This window comes from Capsicum annuum, chromosome 10, assembly GCF_002878395.1.
Source record: "Capsicum annuum cultivar UCD-10X-F1 chromosome 10, UCD10Xv1.1, whole genome shotgun sequence".
Lineage (NCBI taxonomy): Eukaryota > Viridiplantae > Streptophyta > Magnoliopsida > Solanales > Solanaceae > Capsicum > Capsicum annuum.
In genome coordinates this window covers 121,215,150-121,226,267 of record NC_061120.1, presented here as the reverse complement: position 1 = coordinate 121,226,267, position 11,118 = coordinate 121,215,150, and positions in this window count along the sequence as shown.

Sequence of the window (11,118 nt, the reverse complement as noted above, 5' to 3'; positions counted from 1 at the left end):
TTTTAAGGGTATGTAGCATTCCACACTCATAAGGAAGTGGCTATAAGGTATATAGGAATGTTTCATTTTCCTGTTGTCTTATTTTGAGCTGTAGAGTCTAAGGTCTTTGATTTTTCTAATTTCTATTTGCTTGTCTTTCAGATTAAGCCTCAACGATCTGAATCTCATGAAAAATCCTATATCTTACCTGAGGATAATGTAGATAGAACACGCTCTACTCATAGTATCCATACTCAGCCTAGGGGTCCAGTTCCTAATTGTCCTGTAGTTCCACCAATTCCCTCTAGTCCTCCTCAGGCTTATATGATAAATGCTGATTTTTGTCAGTCGATTTATATGACTTCTCAGCTGGTTGCTTCTCAGGCATAGCGTGGTGCATCTACTATATCTTTTGAGTCTAAAAGGGTTGGCCAGTTCATTAGGTTAAATTCTTTGGCTTTTACAGATATTAAGGTAAAAGAGGATCCTCAGGGTTTTCTAGATGAGATAGAAAAAACATTTAGGGTGATTTATGCCACTAATATGAAAGGGGTGGAGTTGTCTGCCTACTAGCTAAAGGATTTGGCATACCAATTGTATGAGGAATATGATCAAACAAAGGGTGACATTGATAAGTCATCTTTGTGGGAGGATTTCTCTAATGCATTTATGGACTACTTTTTTCCTATGGAATTGAGGGAAGCAAAATCTAAGGAGTTTGTTAATATGAAATAATAAAGGATGTTAGTCAAGAAGTATACCTTGAAATTTCACTTGTTATCTTGGTGTGCTTTGAAGATGGTGTTTGATATGAAGGCACAAATGAGGAAGTTCTCTTCAAGACTATCTCGTGAGTTAATTCTTAAAACTATATCTACCTTGTTGATCAGCGACATGAATATCGCTAGGTTGGTTGTTTATATGCAGCCAGTAAAGGAAGAGGAAAGAAAGAAGTCTAAGTTTAGTGCGAGGAAGAGTAAAAAATTTAGGACTTCGGAGCAGAGTGGGGGAGATAATAGTAAATGGCTAAAAAAGAAGTGGAGGAATTCTAGTTCTTTCTCTACGGCTAGTGCTCCTTAATCAAAGCCAACAGCTGTTCATCGGTCTCAGCATGATGGTGGGTCTCGAGCATAGGGTTTCTAATCTAAGGCTAGTGGGGCTCAATCGGTTCCATCCCACCCTTCTTGTTGATTTTGTGGGCGGTCATACCATGGTTTTTATGAGGAAGGAAAGAATAGTTGTTTTTATTATGTTTAGATTGGTCATATGCAATATGAGTGTCATTTTAGAATGTATTTTGGGTCTATCAATGCTCTGGTTGCCTCTTCAACTGCTCCTACACCAAAGGGTGCTACTTTTACATCTGTTTTTGGTTTTTGTATCGGCACTAGTCGAAATTAGTTATATGCTCTTCCACCTCGCCATGATTCTGAGGTATTTACCAATGTCGTCATAGGTATGTTAAAACTTTTTTCCTGTGATGTGTATTTTTTAATTGATCAAAGGTCCACTCTTTCTTATGTGACACCATTTATGGCTGTGCATTTTTGTTTTGGTCCTAAATTTATTTCTAATCCTTTTTTTGTATCTACTCTGTTTGGTGACTTTGTGATTTCTAAAAGAGTCTATAGAGGGTTTACGTTATCTATTAGTGGTAGATAAACTCTTATGGATTTGATAGAGTTAGATATTGTTGTGTTTGATGTCATATTAGGGATGGATTGGTTGCATTCGTGTTATGCTTTCTTAAATTGTTGGACCCAAAAGGTTATGTTCAAATTCCCAAATGAGTCGGTCATTGTATGGGAAGGGAATTCTGTATTCCCTAAGGAGAGGTTCATCTTATATCTTAGAGCCTAAAAGTTGATCTCCAGAAGGTGTTTGTATCATTTGGTCTAGGTTAAAGATTCTAACGCGGAAGGTCCTTCTCTATAATCCAATCTAGTGGTTAATAAGTTTTCTGAGGTTTTCCCCGATGATCTTCCTGCTGTACCTCCCTATAGGGAAATTGAATTGGGAATTGATATTATTTTGGACACTCATCCAATTTCTATCCCTCTTTGTAGAATGGCTCCTACTAACATGAAGAAGCATAAGGATCAATTCAAGGATCTCTTAGATAAAGGTTTTATCTATCCTATTACGTCTTCTTGGGGTGCTCCTATGTTATTTGTGCGTAAGAAAAATGGTTCCCTTTGGATGTGCATTGACTATTATAAGTTGAAAAATATGACCATAAAGAATAAGTATCCTCTTCCAAGGATCGATGATTTATTTGATAAGCTACAAGGTGCAAAGTGCTTTTCTAAGATTGTTCTTAGGTCGGGTTATCATTATCTTAAGATTAGGGAAGTTGATATCCCTAGGATTGTCTTTAGGACTCGATATGGTCACTATAGGTTCCTTGTTATGTCTTTGGGGTTGACCAATTCTCACAATATTTATGGATTTGATGAATAGGGTTTTCTATTAGTTTCTAGATTTATTTCCATTGTCTTCATTAATGATATCTTGGTCTATTTTAAGAGTTAGGCAGATTATGTCGATCAACTCTGTGCTGTGTTGCAAATCTTGAAGGATCAACATTTGTATTCTAAGTTCTCCAAATGTGAGTTTTGGTTGAAGTTTGTGACTTTTCTAGGTCCTGTTATCTCTAGTGAAGGGATCATCGTAGACCCACAAAAGGTTGAGGTGGTTAAGTAGTGGCCTAGACCTGCGACTTTAATAAATATTCAGAGCTTCTTAGGTTTAGCCGGTTACTATTGGAGATTTGTGGAAAGTTTTTTTATTATAGCTGCCCCATTGACTAAGTTGACCCAGAAGAAGGTCAAGTTCTTGTGGTCGAATGCTTATGAGGGTAGTTTTGAAAAGCTGAAGGGTAACTGGACTTCAACTCTAGTTTTGACCCAACCTGAGGGTAATAATGGTTTCTTAGTGTATTGTGATGCTTCTTTTGTTGGGATGGGTTGTGTTCTAATGCAACATGGTAGGGTGATGGCTTATGCTTCTAGGCAGTTGAAAGTTAATGAGAAAAACTACCCTAATTATGACTTGGAGTTGTTAGTGGTTGTATTTGCATTGAAGATTTGGCGGGATTATCTCTATTGAGTTCATTTTAACATCTTTTTTTATCATAAAAGCCTGTAGTATGTGTTTTCTCAAAAAGGTTAAATCTCAAGCAAATGAGGTGGCTTAAGTTATTGATGGACTATAATATGAGTCTTCAATACCATCAAGGTAAGGATGACATTATTGTTGATTCTCTTAGCAGGTTATCAATGAGGAGTTTGGGTCAGGTAGATGAGGATAAGTGGGAGTTGGTAAAGGACATTCACCATTTGGAAAGCCTTGGAGTTTGTCTCATGGACTCTGAAGATGATGATGTGTTTGTTTATCTAGTATCATAGTTATCTCTTGTTGTTGATATAAAGGAGAAATAGATGTTGGATCCTAATTTGATGAAGATTAAGAGTAATGTGGGTCAGCTAAAGGTTGTTGACTTTGTGATTGGTGGTGATGGTATCCTAAGGTACCAAGGTAGGTTATGTGTTCCCGGCGTTAATGGGTTGAGAGAAAGGATTCCAGCCAAAGCTCATGAATTTTATTATACTATTCTTCCTAGTTTTACAAAGATGTATCATGATCTCAGGGAGTTCTATTGGTGGAATAATTTGAAATGAGATACAGCTAGCTATGTGGCTAAGTTAATGGTGTGTCAACAAGTGAAAGTTGAGCACATGAGACTCGGTCATTTTCACCAAGAGATTGAGTTACCCGAATAGAAGTGGGAAGTGATTAACATGGATTTTGTTACCAGTCTTCCTCATTCTCAGAATCAATGTGATTCAAATTGGGTTATTATAGATAGGATGACCAAGTCTGCTCACTTCTTACCAATAAGGACTAGTTATTCAGAGGAAGATTATGCTAAGTTGTACCTTGCAAAGATTGTAAAGTTGCATAGTGCTCCGATTTTTATCATCTTGGATCATTGTACTCCGTTCTCATCTCATTTTTGGGAGTAGTTTTAGAAAGGTTTGGGAACTAAGGTGTTCCTTAGTATAGTTTTCCACCCGCAATCAGATGGACAAGTGGAGAGGACCATTCAGAAATTGGAAGATATGCTTTGAGCTTGTGCGATAGACTATAGTGCTAGTTTGTTCGACTATTTACCTTTGATTGAATATGCTTGTAATAATAATTGTCACTCTAACTGTAATAAGGATCCTTCTGAGGCATCATTTGGTAGGAGATATCGTTCTCCTATTTAGGTGGTATGAAGTTTGTAAGGGTAACTTATTTGGCCCTGATTTGGTTCACCAAGCCTTGGAAAAGGTGAAGGTTATTTATAATGGGTTGAAAGCTGCTCAAATTTTCCATAAGCCATATGCAGATGTGAGGTGTAGGGATTTGGAGTTCAATGTTAGCGATTGGGTATTCTTGAAGGTATCTCCCATAAAGGGAGTAATGCAGTATCGTAAGAAGGGGAAGTTAATTCCTCGATATGTTGGTCCCTACTTGATTTTAAAGAAGGTTGGTAATGTTTCCTATGAGTTGTTTTTGCCTTCAAGTTTGAGCTCCATTCATCCGGTTATCCACGTCTCTATGTTGAGAAAGTGTGTGGGTGATCATTAATCGGTTGTTTCTTTAGAAAGATTAGGTATTTTAAACTCCTATTCTTATGAGGTAGTCTAGATTGAGATCTTGGATCATCAAGTTCATTGGTTGCGAACAAAGGATATGGTTTTTCAATAAAGTACTTTGGAGGAACCATAAGGTCGAACAATATACTTGGGAAGTTGAAGAGGACATAAAGTCCAAGTATCCGTTCCTAGTTTCTACTCTCGTAATTCGTGCGAAAGGTATGTGTTCTTCATCATGCTTTTATTTTCAAACTTTGTTAAAGGAAATGTTAATTTTTTTGCATCTTTGTCTTCTGACTTAGTTAAAGGTTCGAGTCGAGGAGTTGGTGTATTAACTCATGCTTGTGCTTACCTTACCCGTCATTCTAGAATGAATGATCTAAGTGGGGGAGAATTGTAACACCTTGGTTTTAACCCTTAGAAAATTTCTTAATGATGAGCTAAACAGACATCATATGACTTATAGGCACTAGTCGTATGATGCTGTCAGCTTAAGCTCCCTCTTCTCATATGTTTCATAGTGTGTTCAAAGCCACTAACTATCCAAGGTACAATTGAACACCTTACTCATTATTAGTTAGGGTGCGAATGGTATGCTCCTAAGTCGTATGGTGCCCTAAGTCTTATCGAAAGTATTCTGACTAGGGTACGAGTTATAGGGTACTTCTCATATGTTAGGATATGAGTTAAACATGTGTGGTCTTATACTGGTCAGTATTGGGGTCCAATATGATGCTAGGGTATAAGATAAGGGTACTACTCGTACCCTAGTGTACAATTTAGAGAGATGGGTTGTACCCTCCAGCACGTATGTTTTAAGCTTTAAAGCTAGGGGTATTTTGGACATTTCCCTCCCCAAAACCCTTAAGTCCCCACATCTTAAAATATGTTGTGTCCTCTCATAACCCACACTGAAAAATAAAACACTCCAAAAACACTCTCTAAACTCTCTTTTAAAGATTGGGGCTAGGGTTCTTCAAAGGTGATCATTATGAGGCTTAAGAGTCAAATTTCTTTCATGAATCTTCTTAAATAAGGCATATGACTCTTCCCTCATTGTTAGTTCTCAAATATCATGTTTTTTAAAGTGTGATTATGATTCTTAAACGGTTGTTTAGAAAACCAAAATTGAGTGTTTTGTGACATATGATTAAGTATTGTTTACCCTTGGTTTAACTTGTGTTTATACATGTTTTTGTTATCATGGTTTGCACATGTGGGTGCTTTGTAATTATTTTTTAACTAATGGGTCATGGGCTACACTTAACTTGATGCTTTTTACCTTGATTTTGGCCGTGATAATAGTATACCCTCAAAGTTTTTGAGAAAATGCTTAAAAAATAAACTAATCACATGTTAATGATGTTTTGACTAAGGAATTGTCCTAATGTATATTAATTGTTGGTAAATGGTTTTGTGAAGTCCTTGTTGGCCGGGTAATTATTTAAATGGTAACCTTGGTGGCTTAATTTATTGCATAGGGTTGAGTCCCTAACATTAAATATATTTATGTCTTTTTTAGACAATGGGTTCGAGTCTCTAAACTTTGAATTGAACAAGTGTCTTTGTTAGACAATGGGTTTGAGTCCCAAAGTCAAATGAATGGATGGTTGATTGATAATGGTAAAGGTATGTGGTATACTTGTAAGTAGTGTTGGTATGATGATACCAACGAAGTTTCTTTGGTAAGTAATAGACTTAATAGTTGTGTATCTGGAATGATGGTTTTAAATTGGGATTTAAAAGGGGAAGTGTAGTTGGGCCGTGAAAGTAGAGTCTAAAGGACTAACACTATAGACCACTCTAGATTATGTGGGTGTCTTATGACTGGGTAGTTTGAGTCCCTCAAATAAATATATGAATAAGAGGTTCGAGTACCCCATAATATGTTTAATGGTGTTTAAGTCACCTTGATTATGTCGGGAGGTTCGATTCCCCCATATAGGCATATACGGATTTGGATATTCTCTGGTTCGTACAGCTACATTCATTGGGGCCTTTCCAGCTAGGGGGAAGTTGGGCCCATATCACCCATGGGTGCCTTTTCTATGATGGTCATACTACACAACCTAGGTTAATTATTTCAAAGTTCATGTAAATCTTATTCCCTCTCCTAGCATGATATAAATATATATATATGTATATGTATGTATTATGTTGGTATATACAATAATTGATTGGTTTTGTACTATTGGCACTATGTTATCCGTATCCTTGAGTTACATGCTAGCGCTTCAACCGCTAACCATCTTCGACGTTGTATCCCCATGCGATGATGGTGCTGGTCATAGTACACCTCCTACTCAGTGATTGGACTTTAGGAACAAATAGTGTTAACATGAAGTGGTGATCTTTCATACTTTGGAAGGCTCTATTTCTAGTTTTAGTTTCTTATGTTTTTGTTGGTTAGTCTTGGACATTCGTTTTGGCTATGGTTGGGCATGTCCCGACCGGTTGTTTTGATTTCAGATAGAGGCCTTGTGAAACTACTTTGTGTTGGTATAGGGAATGTCAGCAGTGGTGTCAGTCTTGGAATTGGTATGGTATTGAGGCTGATACCGTATGATTTAATTTGATTTGTGATTGTTCCATTTTATCATGGTATGGATATGAACTTGGTTATTACTTCAGTTTTGGGTTATGGTTGTTCGTTGGCAAGGAATGATTAGACTAGTTTGGGTTGGATGTGGTCTTGGACCTATCCCGAAGTCTTTGAGTTTATAGGTATCCTATCTTGTTATATGTTCGGAACTCATACGACTCATGGTATATGTTAGTTAGTTAGATTGGGTAGTGGGACAATCTCTAATCCTTGTTGGTCTTAAGATGCCCATGGTGACAAGGCCCTAGTTCGGGTCGTGTCAACAAACCTCTGGGTCTCATGTGCTCAACTTTCACTTGTTGACACACCATACACTTAGACACAGTTATACACATCTTGCGTCATATTATTCCACTAATAGAACTCTTTAACATCATTCTACATCTTCGTATAACCAGGATTGATAGCATAACAGATCTATGAGCTTTGGCCAAAATTTTTTCCCTCAATCCATCAACGTCGGGAACACATAAGCTGCCTTTGATCCTCAAGATACCATCACCACCAATCGCAAAGTCAACAACCTTTTGCTAACTTATATTCCTCTTAATATTTATCAAATCAGAATCCAACATTTGTTTTTCCTTTATCTCAACAGCAAGAGACGACTGTGATATCTGATGTACGAACACACCCCTATTCTTAGAGTCCGTGATATAAACTCCAACATTATCCAAATGGTGAATGTCCTTCACCAAATCTCACTTATCCCCATCCACATAAGCTACACTCCCCATGGATAACCGACTAAGATCATTAGAAACTATATTAGCTTTACCTAGATGGTAGTGGAGACTCATATCATAGTACTTCAACAACTCATACCACCTCTTTTACATTAGATTTAACTCTTTCTGGGTAAACACATACTATAGGCTCTTATGATAAAAAAAGATGTCAAGATGAACCCAATAGAGATGGTGATGGAACATCTTCAATGCAAATACCATAGCCAACAATTTCAAATCAAGAGTAGGATAGTTCTTCTAATAAACTTTCAATAGCATAGAAGTATAGGCCTCCACCCTACCTTGCTTCATCAACAGAGCCCAAACTAACCTGAGACGCAACACAATATACCACAAAATCCTTGATACTCTCTGGTAGAGTCAACATCGGAGCCAAAGACTGGTAGAGTCAACACCGGAGCCAAAGTCAACTTATCTTTTAACTTCTCAAAATTACCCCCACACGCATCCGACCATAAGAACTTCACCTTCTTCTGGGTCAATCTAGTCAATGGGGCATCTATAGTCAAAAAACTCTCCAAAAGCCTCCTATAGTAGTCGGCTAAACCCAAGAAACTCTGAATATCGGTTGGAGTTGTGAGTCTAGGCTACTTTTTAACCACTGCAAACTTTTTGGATCTGCTACTTTTTAACCACTTAACCCATTTTGGATCCAGAATAATCCCTTAAGAAGTGATAACATGACCAAGAAAAGTCACATCCTTAAACCAAAACTCATACTTAGAGAACTTGGCATACAAATGTTGATCCTTCAAGGTCTGCAACACAGTACAGAGGTGATCAACATGATCCTTCTCACTCTTAACTAATATAAGAATATCATTTATGAAGACAATGATGAACAATTCTAGGAACTGATGGAAGACCCTATTCATCAAATCCATAAATTCCATCGGAGCATTAGACAACCCAAAAGACATAACTGGGAAATCCTAGCGATCATACTATGTCTTAAAGGCAGTCTTAGGGATATCCATCTCCCTAATCTTAAGTTGATGATAACCCAACCGAAGATCAATCTTAGAGAAATACTTGACAGGCATCCTACCTTTACACAAATTCATAAAATCCTCTACTTTTGCCTCCCTTAATTCTTGAGGAAAGAAACAGTCTAGAAACTCACTAAGGAAATCCTCCCACAAGGAATAACCAACATCCTCTCCCCTACACTGTACCTACTCTTTGTACTACTGGTACGCCACATCATTCAATTTATAGGCAGCAAAGTCAACACCTTCAACCTCCAAGGTATGCATAACCTAAAATATTTTTCCATTTTATCAATGAAACTTTGAGGATCCTCCTCAACCATTGCACAAGTAAAGTTCAGATGATTAAACCTCAAAAACTATCCAACCCTTGTGGCCTTAGAATATGGAGTAACAGGAACACCATGCTAAGACTGAGAAGCTACTAATCGAGTCATTACGGTAATGGAATGATGAAACTCGGCATCAGTAGCCTCCCATTGAAGTGACTAATTATGAGTATCATTCTCAAAAGTAATACCAGTAGGGACAGGTGGAAACGCACGAGGATAGTCAAATGCAGCAGCCCTTGACCGAGTCTCGACTTTAAGAGTAGGATAAGCTCCATCATCATTATCCTCAGTCGGGACCAAAAATTTGTTATGAACATCAAATCTTCTTGGAGGTGTGATCTGAAATATGAGAAAATAGAAATTAAAAGGATCCAACAACTTAGACTCTATAGCTTGAAGTAAGACAACAAGAAAATTAAATATTCCTAAATGTCTCATATCCTCTCTCTTATAAGTGTGGTGCACTACGAACCCATAAAAGAGACTCTACTTCACATGGCTTTATGGACGCCTAACTGACCATGAACCTAGGCTCTGATACCAACTTAACATGACCCAAACCAGAGACTTATCGTAATGTGCATCTATGTCCAACAAGGACCAAAGACAACCCCCAGTACCCAATCCAACCAACAAATATATACCCTGAGTCAGGTGAGTTCTAAATATATAATAAGATAGAGAAATTTACAACTCAAAGACCTTTGGTTAGGTACAGGACCATGATCAAACCAAATCTGTCAAACCATCCAATACCAAACTAAAAACCACAAAACAATAACCAACTCTATATCCATCCCATAACATACTAAAGTCCACAGTTTGTCTGTACAAAGCCTCTGAAATAAAACAAAAATATCTGATAGGGACATACCCCTGACCATATGCAAAACTAATATCCAAGTCTAAACTAATAAAGACATAGTAAAAATAAAATCAATAAATAAATCCTTCTGAAGTATTGATGCTCACCACTTTAAGTCAATATAAGTTTTCCTTGAATCCAAGCCATTGAGCAGGAAGTGTAATAGCATGACCAACACCTGCGTTGCGTGGTGATACAGCATCTGAGGATGGTTAGCAGTTAGAGTGCTAGCATGTAACTTAAGAATAAGGATAAAATAATGCTAATATTTCAAAACCTCTCATCCAATGCATACAACTAATGCAATACATATATATACATATATACCATGCCGAGATAGGGAACAAGATTTGCATGAACTTTGAAATTATTAACCTAGTTGTGTAGCATAATCGTCATATGGCAAGAAACCTACGAGCTATATGGGCCCATTTCTCCCCTAGCTGGAAGGACCTCAGTGCATGTAGCCATAAGAACCAGAAAATATCCATCACCATATATGCCTATATGGAGGACTCAAACCTACTGGCATAATCAAAGTGACCTAATCACCAATTTATGTATTATGTGGGACTCTAACCTCCAATTCATATATTCATTCGGGGGACTCGAACCACCTCGTCATAAAGACACTCTACTGGTTAGCATGATCTCTAGTTTTAGTCCTTTGTGATCTACTTTCATGGCCTGGCTACACATTTTGCTTTAAATTCTAATTTAAAACCATCATTTAACTTACGTAATATTGGGTGTATTTATGCACTTTGGTGTTGTTATCCTAGCTTATTTAGCCTTATTTTGAGGACAATTTATGTTCTTAATGTGTTAATGATGAGAGAAATAAGAATATAAGTATTTAACTTTGTGATTATGATGTTTATGTTGTATTTCCAAAAATTTTGGATTTAAATCGATAATTTAGAGTTTAGACAAGAAAACTTATTTTACTAGCTTGAGCT